At 51.6% G+C, this 13,753-nt stretch overlaps 1 non-coding gene and 1 pseudogene across 1 annotated transcript; both read left to right on the plus strand.

Annotated features, from left to right (window-relative positions):
• Positions 1–1,102: 1,102 nt before the first annotated feature.
• LOC137420041 (5S ribosomal RNA) lies at positions 1,103–1,221 on the plus strand. Its single transcript, XR_010983120.2, has one exon. It is a non-coding gene; the product is annotated as a 5S ribosomal RNA (ribosomal RNA).
• A 4,640-nt stretch (positions 1,222–5,861) lies between these two features.
• On the plus strand, positions 5,862–5,970 carry LOC137420160 (5S ribosomal RNA; annotated as a pseudogene).
• Positions 5,971–13,753: the final 7,783 nt, after the last annotated feature.

The raw sequence follows: 13,753 nt of genomic DNA on the forward strand, positions 1-13,753 counted from the left end.
GCAGGGGGAGTCTTGGAGGCTTTTTTTCTCCTGCAGGGGGAGGGAGTGTTGTAGGGTTTTTTTTCTCCTGCAGGGGGAGAGTTGTAAGTTTTTTTTTCTCCTGCAGGGAGAGTGATGTTGGCTTTTTTTTCTCCTGCAGGGGGAGGGTTGTTTTGATTGTCTGCGATTTGTGCTGTCTGACACGCTCGCTGGTATGTTCGTTTTTGCCGCACTACTCCTCGCCTTCAACTACAACTACCACTACTACGAGCCTTCAACTACTCCTAACGACCACGAGTACTTCCACCACCCCTATTGGCCTACTACGATTACAACGAGCCCACTTTTATCAGTACCGCCACTGCGACTACGACTACGACTACTAGCTGACTACTACCACTCCCACAAGCCGAATAAAAACCACTCGTACTACTGCCACCACTACCATTACCGATAAGGAATTGGAAAGAATGCGAGGGTTCTCCATTGAAAAAGAAGATCGTGATGGAAAGAAAAGTTTCAAATGGAAATTAAAAGTAAACTCGAACGGCACTCAGAAGAGAGCATACCTCCACCAGGTGCGCTGGTCACGTTTTGTATTCCAGAGTTCCCCTTAACTACCATAACTTTTTGAGATATCCTGCCAGAGGCTATATTGTTTGGCCCGATGGTGAAGAATCACTTTAAAATTCTACGAGATGGGTCCGGATCCAGATCTTCACCAAAATTGAATCGATTCTTCCTTGTCACACACACAACCTCTCCACCAAGCTTCGTCCAAATCCGTCCATAACGTTTTGAGATATCCTGCTGGATGTATCGTTTTTGGCCCTGTCTCCCAATGGTGAAGAATCATTTTAAAGAATTGTCGGAGCCGGATCCGATTCCAGATCTTCACCAAAATCGAATCATTTCGTCTTTGTCACACACGCCACATCTCTGCCGAATTTAGTCCGAATCCGTCTACAACCTTTTGAGATATCCTGTTCACAAACGGACAGACAGACAAACAGACAGGGGTAAAAAACATAACCTCCATCCACCGTTGGTGGCAGAAAATACGAAACTCTCACTTGGGAAACATTTTCGGTCCTTCAAGTATTTCCAAAGAGAATCAGTTATTGCCTACGACCATACCACCCTGAATACGCCCGATCTCGTCCGATCTCGGAAGCTAAGCAGGTTCGGGCCCGGTTAGTACCTGGATGGGAGACCGCCTGGGAACCCCGGGTGTTGTAGGCTTTTCTTTCTCCTGCAGGGGGAGCCTGGGTCGGCTTTTTTTCCTCCGATTGGACACCATACCACCCTGCAGGCTTGTAGGCTTTTTTCCCTCCTCCTGGACACCATGCCATCCTGCAGTCTTGTAGGCTTTTTTCCTCCTCCTGGACACCATGCCACCCTGCAGTCTTGTGGGCTTTTTTTCCTCCTCCTGGACACCATACCACCCTGCAGTCTTGTGGGCTTTTTTTCCTCTCCTGGACACCATACCACCCTGCAGTCTTGGAGGCTTTTTTTCCTCCTCCTCGACACCATGCCACCCTGCAGTCTTGGAGGCTTTTTTTCCTCCGATTGGACACCATACCACCCTGCAGGCTTGTAGGCTTTTTTTCCTCCTCCTTGACACCATACCACCCTGCAGTCTTGTAGGCTTTTTTTCCTCCTCCTGGACACCATGCCACCCTGCTGTCTTGGAGGCTTTTTTTCCTCCTCCTTGACACCATACCACCCTGCAGCCTTGTTGGCTTTTTTTTCCTCCTCCTGGACACCATACCACCCTGCAGTCTTGGAGGCTTTTTTTCCTCCTCCTGGACACCATGCCACCCTGCAGTCTTGTAGGCTTTTTTTCCATCTCCTGGACCCCATGCCACCCTGCAGTCTTGTAGGCTTTTTTTCCATCTCCTGGACCCCATGCCACCCTGCAGTCTTATAGACTTTTTTCCTCCTCCTGGACACCATGCCACCCTGCAGTCTTGTAGGCTTTTTTTCCTCCTCCTGGACACCATGCCACTCTGCAGTCTTGTCGGCTTTTTTTCCTCCTCCTTGACACCATGCCACCCTGCAGTCTTGTGGGCTTTTTTTCCTCCTCCTGGACACCATACCACCCTGCAGTCTTGTGGACTTTTTTCCCTCCTCCTGGACACCACACCACCCTGCAGACTTGTCGGCTTTTTTTCCTCCTCCTGGACACCATACCACCCTGCAGTCTTGTGGGCTTTTTTTCCTCCTCCTGGACACCATGCCACCCTGCAGTCTTGTAGGCTTTTTTTCCATCTCCTGGACCCCATGCCACCCTGCAGTCTTATAGACTTTTTTTCCTCCTCCTGGACACCATGCCACCCTGCAGTCTTGTGGGCTTTTTTTCCTCCTCCTGGGCACCATACCACCCTGCACTCTTGTCAGCTATTTTTCCTCCTCCTGGAGACGATACCACCCTGCACTCTTGTTGGCTTTTTGTCCTCCTCCTGGACACCATGCCACCCTGCAGTCTTGGAGGCTTTTTTTCCTCCTCCTGGACACCATGCCACTCTGCAGTCTTGTAGGCTTTTTTTCCTCCGACTGGACACCATACCATCCTGCAGTCTTGTGGGCTTTTTTCCCTCCTCCTGGACACCATGCCACCCTGCTGTCTTGGAGGCTTTTTTTCCTCCTCCTCGACACCATGCCACCCTGCAGTCTTGTCGGCTTTTTTTCCTCCGACTGGACACTATACCACCCTGCAGGCTTGTTGGCTTTTTTTCCTCCTCCTGGAAACCATACCACCCTGCAGTCTTGTGGGCTTTTTTTTCCTACTCCTGGACACCATACCACCCTGCAGTCTTGTAGGCTTTTTTTCCTCCTCCTGGACACCATGCCACCCTGCAGTCTTGGAGGCTTTTTTTCCTCCTCCTGGACACCATGCCACCCTGCTGTCTTGGAGGCTTTTTTTCCTCCTCCTCGACACCATGCCACTCTGCAGTCTTGTAGGCTTTTTTTCCTCCGACTGGACACCATACCATCCTGCAGTCTTGTGGGCTTTTTTCCCTCCTCCTGGACACCATGCCACCCTGCTGTCTTGGAGGCTTTTTTTCCTCCTCCTCAACACCATGCCACCCTGCAGTCTTGTCGGCTTTTTTTCCTCCGACTGGACACCATACCACCCTGCAGGCTTGTTGGCTTTTTTTCCTCCTCCTGGACACCATACCACCCTGCAGCCTTGTGGGCTTTTTTTTCCTACTCCTGGACACCATACCACCCTGCAGTCTTGTAGGCTTTTTTTCCTCCTCCTGGACACCATGCCACCCTGCAGTCTTGGAGGCTTTTTTTCCTCCTCCTGGACACCATGCCACTCTGCAGTCTTGTAGGCTTTTTTTCCTCCTCCTGGACACCATACCACCCTGCAGTCTTGGAGGCTTTTTTTCCTCCTCCTGGACACCATGCCACTCTGCAGTCTTGTAGGCTTTTTTTCCTCCGACTGGACACCATACCACCCTGCAGTCTTGTGGGCTTTTTTCCCTCCTACTGGACACCTCTCCACCCTGCAGTCTTGTCGGCTTTTTTTCCTCCTCCTGGACTCCATGCCACCCTACAGTCTTGTGGGCTTTCTTTCCTCCTCCTGGACACCATACCCCCCAGCAGTCTTGTGGGCGTTTTTTTCCTCCTCCTGGACACCATACCACCCTGCAGTCTTGTAGGCTTTTTTTCCTCCTCCTGCACACCATACCACCCTGCAGTCTTGTAGGCTTTTTTTTCCATCTCCTGGACCCCATGCCACCATGCAGTCTTGAAGGCTTTTTTTCCTCCTCCTGGGCACCATACCACCCTGCTCTCTTGTCAGCTATTTTTCCTCCTCCTGGAGACGATAGCACCCTGCACTCTTGTTGGCTTTTTGTCCTCCTCCTGGACACCATACCACCCTGCAGTCTTGTGGGCTTTTTTTCCTCCTCCTGGACACCATACCACCCTGCAGTCTTGTACGCTTTTTTTCCTCCTCCTGGACACCAAACCACCCTGCAGTCTTGTGGGCTTTTTTCCTCCTCCTGGACACCATACCACCCTGCAGTCTTGAAGGCTTTTTTCCCCCTCCTGGACACCATACCACCCTGCAGTCTTGTGGGCTTTTTTTCTTCCTCCTGGACACCATACCACCCTGCAGTCTTGTCGGCTTTTTTCCTCCTCCTGGACACCATACCACCCTGCAGTCTTGTAGGCTTTTTTTCCTCCTCTTGGACACCATACCACCCTGCACTCTTGTAGGCTTGTTTTTCCTCCTCTTGGACACCATACCACCCTGCACTCTTGTAGGCTTTTTTTCCTCCTCTTGGACACCATACCACCCTGCAGTCTTGTAGGCTTTTTTTTCTCCTACAGGGGGAGGGAGTGTTGTTGGCTTTTTTTTCTCCTGCAGGGGGAGTGTTGTCGGCATTTTTTTCTCCTGCAGGTGGAGTGTTGTTGGCTTTTTTTTTCTCTTGCAGGGGGAGTGTTGTCGACTTTTTTTTCTCCTGCAGGGGGAGTGCTGTTGGCTTTTTTTTTCTCCTGCAGGGGGAGTGTTGTAGGCTTTTTTTCTCCTGCAGGCAGGGTGTTGTTGGCTATTTTTTTCTCCTGCAGGGGGAGTGTTGTAGGCTTTTTTTCTCCTGCAGGCAGAGTGTTGTTGGCTTTTTTTCCTCCTCCAGGGGGAGTGCTGTTGGCTTTTTTTTCTCCTGCAGGGGGAGTCTTGCAGGCTTTTTTTCTCCTGCAGGGGGAGGGAGTGTTGCAGGGTTTTTTTTTCTCCTGCAGGGGGACTGTTGTAAGATTTTTTTCTCCTGCAGGGGGAGTCTTGGAGGCTTTTTTTCTCCTGCAGGGGGAGGGAGTGTTGTAGGGTTTTTTTTCTCCTGCAGGGGGAGTGTTGTAAGTTTTTTTTTCTCCTGCAGGGAGAGTGATGTTGGCTTTTTTTTCTCCTGCAGGGGGAGGGTTGTTTTGATTGTCTGCGATTTGTGCTGTCTGACACGCTCGCTGGTATGTTCGTTTTTGCCGCACTACTCCTCGCCTTCAACTACAACTACCACGACTACGAGCCTTCAACTACTCCTAACGACCACGAGTACTTCCACCACCCCTATTGGCCTACTACGATTACAACGAGCCCACTTTTATCAGTACCGCCACTGCGACTACGACTACGACTACTAGCTGACTACTACCACTCCCACAAGCCGAATAAAAACCACTCGTACTACTGCCACCACTACCATTACCGATAAGGAATTGGAAAGAATGCGAGGGTTCTCCATTGAAAAAGAAGATCGTGATGGAAAGAAAAGTTTCAAATGGAAATTAAAAGTAAACTCGAACGGCACTCAGAAGAGAGCATACCTCCACCAGGTGCGCTGGTCACGTTTTGTATTCCAGAGTTCCCCTTAACTACCATAACTTTTTGAGATATCCTGCCAGAGGCTATATTGTTTGACCCGATGGTGAAGAATCACTTTAAAATTCTACGAGATGGGTCCGGATCCAGATCTTCACCAAAATTGAATCGATTCTTCCTTGTCACACACACAACCTCTCCACCAAGCTTCGTCCAAATCCGTCCATAACGTTTTGAGATATCCTGCTGGATGTATCGTTTTTGGCCCTGTCTCCCAATGGTGAAGAATCATTTTAAAGAATTGTCGGAGCCGGATCCGATTCCAGATCTTCACCAAAATCGAATCATTTCGTCTTTGTCACACACGCCACATCTCTGCCGAATTTAGTCCGAATCCGTCTACAACCTTTTGAGATATCCTGTTCACAAACGGACAGACAGACAAACAGACAGGGGTAAAAAACATAACCTCCATCCACCGTTGGTGGCAGAAAATACGAAACTCTCACTTGGGAAACATTTTCGGTCCTTCAAGTATTTCCAAAGAGAATCAGTTATTGCCTACGACCATACCACCCTGAATACGCCCGATCTCGGAAGCTAAGCAGGTTCGGGCCCGGTTAGTACCTGGATGGGAGACCGCCTGGGAACCCCGGGTGTTGTAGGCTTTTTTTTCTCCTGCAGGGGGAGACTGGGTCGGCTTTTTTTCCTCCTCCTGGACACCATACCACCCTGCAGTCTTGTGGGCTTTTTTTTCCTACTCCTGGACACCATACCACCCTGCAGTCTTGTAGGCTTTTTTCCATCTCCTGGACACCATGCCACCCTGCAGTCTTATAGGCTTTTTTTCCTCCTCCTGGACACCATGCCACCCTGCAGTCTTGTGGGCTTTTTTTCCTCCTCCTGGGCACCATACCACCCTGCACTCTTGTCAGCTATTTTTCCTCCTCCTGGAGACGATACCACCCTGCACTCTTGTTGGCTTTTTGTCCTCCTCCTGGACACCATGCCACCCTGCAGTCTTGGAGGCTTTTTTTCCTCCTCCTGGACACCATGCCACTCTGCAGTCTTGTAGGCTTTTTTTCCTCCGACTGGACACCATACCATCCTGCAGTCTTGTGGGCTTTTTTCCCTCCTCCTGGAGACCATGCCACCCTGCTGTCTTGGAAGCTTTTTTTCCTCCTCCTCGACACCATGCCACCCTGCTGTCTTGTCGGCTTTTTTTCCTCCGACTGGACACCATACCACCCTGCAGGCTTGTTGGCTTTTTTTCCTCCTCCTGGAAACCATACCACCCTGCAGTCTTGTGGGCTTTTTTTTCCTACTCCTGGACACCATACCACCCTGCAGTCTTGTAGGCTTTTTTTCCTCCTCCTGGACACCATGCCACCCTGCAGTCTTGGAGGCTTTTTTTCCTCCTCCTGGACACCATGCCACCCTGCAGTCTTGGAGGCTTTTTTTCCTCCTCCTGGACACCATGCCACTCTGCAGTCTTGTAGGCTTTTTTTCCTCCGACTGGACACCATACCATCCTGCAGTCTTGTGGGCTTTTTTCCCTCCTCCTGGACACCATGCCACCCTGCTGTCTTGGAGGCTTTTTTTCCTCCTCCTCGACACCATGCCACCCTGCAGTCTTGTCGGCTTTTTTTCCTCCGACTGGACACCATACCACCCTGCAGGCTTGTTGGCTTTTTTTCCTCCTCCTGGACACCATACCACCCTGCAGTCTTGTGGGCTTTTTTTTCCTACTCCTGGACACCATACCACCCTGCAGTCTTGTAGGCTTTTTTTCCTCCTCCTGGACACCATGCCACCCTGCAGTCTTGGAGGCTTTTTTTCCTCCTCCTGGACACCATACCACCCTGCAGTCTTGGAGGCTTTTTTTCCTCCTCCTGGACACCATGCCACTCTGCAGTCTTGTAGGCTTTTTTTCCTCCGACTGGACACCATACCACCCTGCAGTCTTGTGGGCTTTTTTCCCTCCTACTGGACACCTCTCCACCCTGCAGTCTTGTCGGCTTTTTTTCCTCCTCCTGCACACCATACCACCCTGCAGTCTTGTAGGCTTTTTTTTCCATCTCCTGGACCCCATGCCACCATGCAGTCTTGAAGGCTTTTTTTCCTCCTCCTGGGCACCATACCACCCTGCTCTCTTGTCAGCTATTTTTCCTCCTCCTGGAGACGATAGCACCCTGCACTCTTGTTGGCTTTTTGTCCTCCTCCTGGACACCATACCACCCTGCAGTCTTGTGGGCTTTTTTTCCTCCTCCTGGACACCATACCACCCTGCAGTCTTGTACGCTTTTTTCCCCCTCCTGGACACCATACCACCCTGCAGTCTTGTGGGCTTTTTTTCTTCCTCCTGGACACCATACCACCCTGCAGTCTTGTCGGCTTTTTTCCTCCTCCTGGACACCATACCACCCTGCAGTCTTGTAGGCTTTTTTTCCTCCTCTTGGACACCATACCACCCTGCACTCTTGTAGGCTTGTTTTTCCTCCTCTTGGACACCATACCACCCTGCACTCTTGTAGGCTTTTTTTCCTCCTCTTGGACACCATGCCACCCTGCAGTCTTGTAGGCTTTTTTTCCTCCTCCTGGACACCATACCACCCTGCAGTCTTGTAGGCTTTTTTTCCATCTCCTGGACCCCATGCCACCCTGCAGTCTTATAGACTTTTTTTCCTCCTCCTGGACACCATGCCACCCTGCAGTCTTGGAGGCGTTTTTTCCTCCTTGACACCATACCACCCTGCAGTCTTGTGGGCTTTTTTTCCTCCTCCTGGGCACCATTCCACCCTTCACTCTTGTCAGCTATTTTTCCTCCTCCTGGACACCATGCCACCCTGCAGTCTTGGAGGCTTTTTTTCCTCCTCCTGGACACCATGCCACTCTGCAGTCTTGTAGGCTTTTCTTCCTCCGACTGGACACCATACCACCCTGCAGTCTTGTGCGCTTTTTTCCCTCCTCCTGGACACCATACCACCCTGCAGTCTTGTGGGCTTTTTTTCCTCCTCCTGGACACCATACCACCCTGCAGTCTTGGAGGCTTTTTTTCCTCCTCCTCGACACCATGCCACCCTGCAGTCTTGTAGGCTTTTTTTCCCCCTCCTGGACACCATGCCACCCTGCTGTCTTGTAGGCTTTTTTTTCCTCCTCCTGGACACAATGCCACCCTGCTGTCTTGGAGGCTTTTTTTCCTCCTCCTTGACACCATACCACCCTGCAGCCTTGTTGGCTTTTTTTTCCTCCTCCTGGACACCATACCACCCTGCAGTCTTGTAGGCTTTTTTTCCTCCTCCTGGACACCACGCCACCCTGCAGTCTTGGAGGCTTTTTTTCCTCCTCCTGGACACCATGCCACTCTGCAGTCTTGTAGGCTTTTTTTCCTCCGACTGGACACCATACCATCCTGCAGTCTTGTGGGCTTTTTTCCCTCCTCCTGGACACCATGCCACCCTGCTGTCTTGGAGGCTTTTTTTCCTCCTCCTCGACACCATGCCACCCTGCAGTCTTGTCGGCTTTTTTTCCTCCGACTGGACACCATACCACCCTGCAGGCTTGTGGGCTTTTTTTCCTCCTCCTGGACACCATACCACCCTGCAGTCTTGTGGGCTTTTTTTTCCTACTCCTGGACACCATACCACCCTGCAGTCTTGTAGGCTTTTTTCCATCTCCTGGACACCATGCCACCCTGCAGTCTTATAGGCTTTTTTTCCTCCTCCTGGACACCATGCCACCCTGCAGTCTTGTGGGCTTTTTTTCCTCCTCCTGGGCACCATACCACCCTGCACTCTTGTCAGCTATTTTTCCTCCTCCTGGAGACGATACCACCCTGCACTCTTGTTGGCTTTTTGTCCTCCTCCTGGACACCATGCCACCCTGCAGTCTTGGAGGCTTTTTTTCCTCCTCCTGGACACCATGCCACTCTGCAGTCTTGTAGGCTTTTTTTCCTCCGACTGGACACCATACCATCCTGCAGTCTTGTGGGCTTTTTTCCCTCCTCCTGGACACCATGCCACCCTGCTGTCTTGGAAGCTTTTTTTCCTCCTCCTCGACACCATGCCACCCTGCAGTCTTGTCGGCTTTTTTTCCTCCGACTGGACACCATACCACCCTGCAGGCTTGTTGGCTTTTTTTCCTCCTCCTGGAAACCATACCACCCTGCAGTCTTGTGGGCTTTTTTTTCCTACTCCTGGACACCATACCACCCTGCAGTCTTGTAGGCTTTTTTTCCTCCTCCTGGACACCATGCCACCCTGCAGTCTTGGAGGCTTTTTTTCCTCCTCCTGGACACCATGCCACCCTGCAGTCTTGGAGGCTTTTTTTCCTCCTCCTGGACACCATGCCACTCTGCAGTCTTGTAGGCTTTTTTTCCTCCGACTGGACACCATACCATCCTGCAGTCTTGTGGGCTTTTTTCCCTCCTCCTGGACACCATGCCACCCTGCTGTCTTGGAGGCTTTTTTCCCTCCTCCTCGACACCATGCCACCCTGCAGTCTTGTCGGCTTTTTTTCCTCCGACTGGACACCATACCACCCTGCAGGCTTGTTGGCTTTTTTTCCTCCTCCTGGACACATACCACCCTGCAGTCTTGTGGGCTTTTTTTTCCTACTCCTGGACACCATACCACCCTGCAGTCTTGTAGGCTTTTTTTCCTCCTCCTGGACACCATGCCACCCTGCAGTCTTGGAGGCTTTTTTTCCTCCTCCTGGACACCATGCCACTCTGCAGTCTTGTAGGCTTTTTTTCCTCCTCCTGGACACCATACCACCCTGCAGTCTTGGAGGCTTTTTTTCCTCCTCCTGGACACCATGCCACTCTGCAGTCTTGTAGGCTTTTTTTCCTCCGACTGGACACCATACCACCCTGCAGTCTTGTGGGCTTTTTTCCCTCCTACTGGACACCTCTCCACCCTGCAGTCTTGTCGGCTTTTTTTCCTCCTCCTGGACTCCATGCCACCCTACAGTCTTGTGGGCTTTCTTTCCTCCTCCTGGGCACCATACCCCCCAGCAGTCTTGTGGGCGTTTTTTTCCTCCTCCTGGACACCATACCACCCTGCAGTCTTGTAGGCTTTTTTTCCTCCTCCTGCACACCATACCACCCTGCAGTCTTGTAGGCTTTTTTTTCCATCTCCTGGACCCCATGCCACCATGCAGTCTTGAAGGCTTTTTTTCCTCCTCCTGGGCACCATACCACCCTGCTCTCTTGTCAGCTATTTTTCCTCCTCCTGGAGACGATAGCACCCTGCACTCTTGTTGGCTTTTTGTCCTCCTCCTGGACACCATACCACCCTGCAGTCTTGTGGGCTTTTTTTCCTCCTCCTGGACACCATACCACCCTGCAGTCTTGTACGCTTTTTTTCCTCCTCCTGGACACCAAACCACCCTGCAGTCTTGTGGGCTTTTTTCCTCCTCCTGGACACCATACCACCCTGCAGTCTTGAAGGCTTTTTTCCCCCTCCTGGACACCATACCACCCTGCAGTCTTGTGGGCTTTTTTTCTTCCTCCTGGACACCATACCACCCTGCAGTCTTGTCGGCTTTTTTCCTCCTCCTGGACACCATACCACCCTGCAGGCTTGTGGGCTTTTTTTCCTCCTCCTGGACACCATACCACCCTGCAGTCTTGTGGGCTTTTTTTTCCTACTCCTGGACACCATACCACCCTGCAGTCTTGTAGGCTTTTTTCCATCTCCTGGACACCATGCCACCCTGCAGTCTTATAGGCTTTTTTTCCTCCTCCTGGACACCATGCCACCCTGCAGTCTTGTGGGCTTTTTTTCCTCCTCCTGGGCACCATACCACCCTGCACTCTTTTCAGCTATTTTTCCTCCTCCTGGAGACGATACCACCCTGCACTCTTGTTGGCTTTTTGTCCTCCTCCTGGACACCATGCCACCCTGCAGTCTTGGAGGCTTTTTTTCCTCCTCCTGGACACCATGCCACTCTGCAGTCTTGTAGGCTTTTTTTCCTCCGACTGGACACCATACCATCCTGCAGTCTTGTGGGCTTTTTTTCCTCCTCCTGGACACCATGCCACCCTGCAGTCTTGGAGGCTTTTTTTCCTCCTCCTGGACACCATGCCACCCTGCTGTCTTGGAGGCTTTTTTTCCTCCTCCTCGACACCATGCCACTCTGCAGTCTTGTAGGCTTTTTTTCCTCCGACTGGACACCATACCATCCTGCAGTCTTGTGGGCTTTTTTCCCTCCTCCTGGACACCATGCCACCCTGCTGTCTTGGAGGCTTTTTTTCCTCCTCCTCGACACCATGCCACCCTGCAGTCTTGTCGGCTTTTTTTCCTCCGACTGGACACCATACCACCCTGCAGGCTTGTTGGCTTTTTTTCCTCCTCCTGGACACCATACCACCCTGCAGCCTTGTGGGCTTTTTTTTCCTACTCCTGGACACCATACCACCCTGCAGTCTTGTAGGCTTTTTTTCCTCCTCCTGGACACCATGCCACCCTGCAGTCTTGGAGGCTTTTTTTCCTCCTCCTGGACACCATGCCACTCTGCAGTCTTGTAGGCTTTTTTTCCTCCTCCTGGACACCATACCACCCTGCAGTCTTGGAGGCTTTTTTTCCTCCTCCTCGACACCATGCCACCCTGCAGTCTTGGAGGCTTTTTTTCCTCCTCCTCGACACCATGCCACCCTGCAGTCTTGGAGGCTTTTTTTCCTCCTCCTCGACACCATGCCACCCTGCAGTCTTGTAGGCTTTTTTTCCTCCTCCTTGACACCATACCACCCTGCAGCCTTGTTGGCTTTTTTTTCCTCCTCCTGGACACCATACCACCCTGCAGTCTTGTAGGCTTTTTTTCCTCCTCCTGGACACCATGCCACCCTGCTGTCTAGGAGGCTTTTTTTCCTCCTCCTTGACACCATACCACCCTGCAGCCTTGTTGGCTTTTTTTTCCTCCTCCTGGACACCATACCACCCTGCAGTCTTGGAGGCTTTTTTTCCTCCTCCTGGACACCATGCCACCCTGCAGTCTTGTAGGCTTTTTTTCCTCCTCCTGGACCCCATACCACCCTGCAGTCTTGTAGGCTTTTTTTCCATCTCCTGGACCCCATGCCACCCTGCAGTCTTATAGACTTTTTTTCCTCCTCCTGGACACCATGCCACCCTGCAGTCTTGGAGGCGTTTTTTCCTCCTTGACACCATACCACCCTGCAGTCTTGTGGGCTTTTTTTCCTCCTCCTGGGCACCATTCCACCCTTCACTCTTGTCAGCTATTTTTCCTCCTCCTGGACACCATGCCACCCTGCAGTCTTGGAGGCTTTTTTTCCTCCTCCTGGACACCATGCCACTCTGCAGTCTTGTAGGCTTTTCTTCCTCCGACTGGACACCATACCACCCTGCAGTCTTGTGCGCTTTTTTCCCTCCTCCTGGACACCATACCACCCTGCAGTCTTGTGGGCTTTTTTTCCTCTCCTGGACACCATACCACCCTGCAGTCTTGTAGGCTTTTTTTCCTCCTCCTTGACACCATACCACCCTGCAGTCTTGTAGGCTTTTTTTCCTCCTCCTGGACACCATGCCATCCTGCAGTCTTGTAGGCTTTTTTCCTCCTCCTGGACACCATGCCACCCTGCAGTCTTGTGGGCTTTTTTTCCTCCTCCTGGACACCATACCACCCTGCAGTCTTGTGGGCTTTTTTTCCTCTCCTGGACACCATACCACCCTGCAGTCTTGTAGGCTTTTTTTCCTCCTCCTTGACACCATACCACCCTGCAGTCTTGTAGGCTTTTTTTCCTCCTCCTGGACACCATGCCACCCTGCTGTCTTGGAGGCTTTTTTTCCTCCTCCTTGACACCATACCACCCTGCAGCCTTGTTGGCTTTTTTTTCCTCCTCCTGGACACCATACCACCCTGCACTCTTGTTGGCTTTTTGTCCTCCTCCTGGACACCATGCCACCCTGCAGTCTTGGAGGCTTTTTTTCCTCCTCCTGGACACCATGCCACTCTGCAGTCTTGTAGGCTTTTTTTCCTCCGACTGGACACCATACCATCCTGCAGTCTTGTGGGCTTTTTTCCCTCCTCCTGGACACCATGCCACCCTGCTGTCTTGGAAGCTTTTTTTCCTCCTCCTCGACACCATGCCACCCTGCAGTCTTGTCGGCTTTTTTTCCTCCGACTGGACACCATACCACCCTGCAGGCTTGTTGGCTTTTTTTCCTCCTCCTGGAAACCATACCACCCTGCAGTCTTGTGGGCTTTTTTTTCCTACTCCTGGACACCATACCACCCTGCAGTCTTGTAGGCTTTTTTTCCTCCTCCTGGACACCATGCCACCCTGCAGTCTTGGAGGCTTTTTTTCCTCCTCCTGGACACCATGCCACCCTGCAGTCTTGGAGGCTTTTTTTCCTCCTCCTGGACACCATGCCACTCTGCAGTCTTGTAGGCTTTTTTTCCTCCGACTGGACACCATACCATCCTGCAGTCTTG

Source organism: Myxine glutinosa, chromosome 1, assembly GCF_964187855.1.
Source record: "Myxine glutinosa chromosome 1, kmMyxGlut1.1, whole genome shotgun sequence".
NCBI classification, from domain to species: Eukaryota; Metazoa; Chordata; class Myxini; order Myxiniformes; family Myxinidae; genus Myxine; species Myxine glutinosa.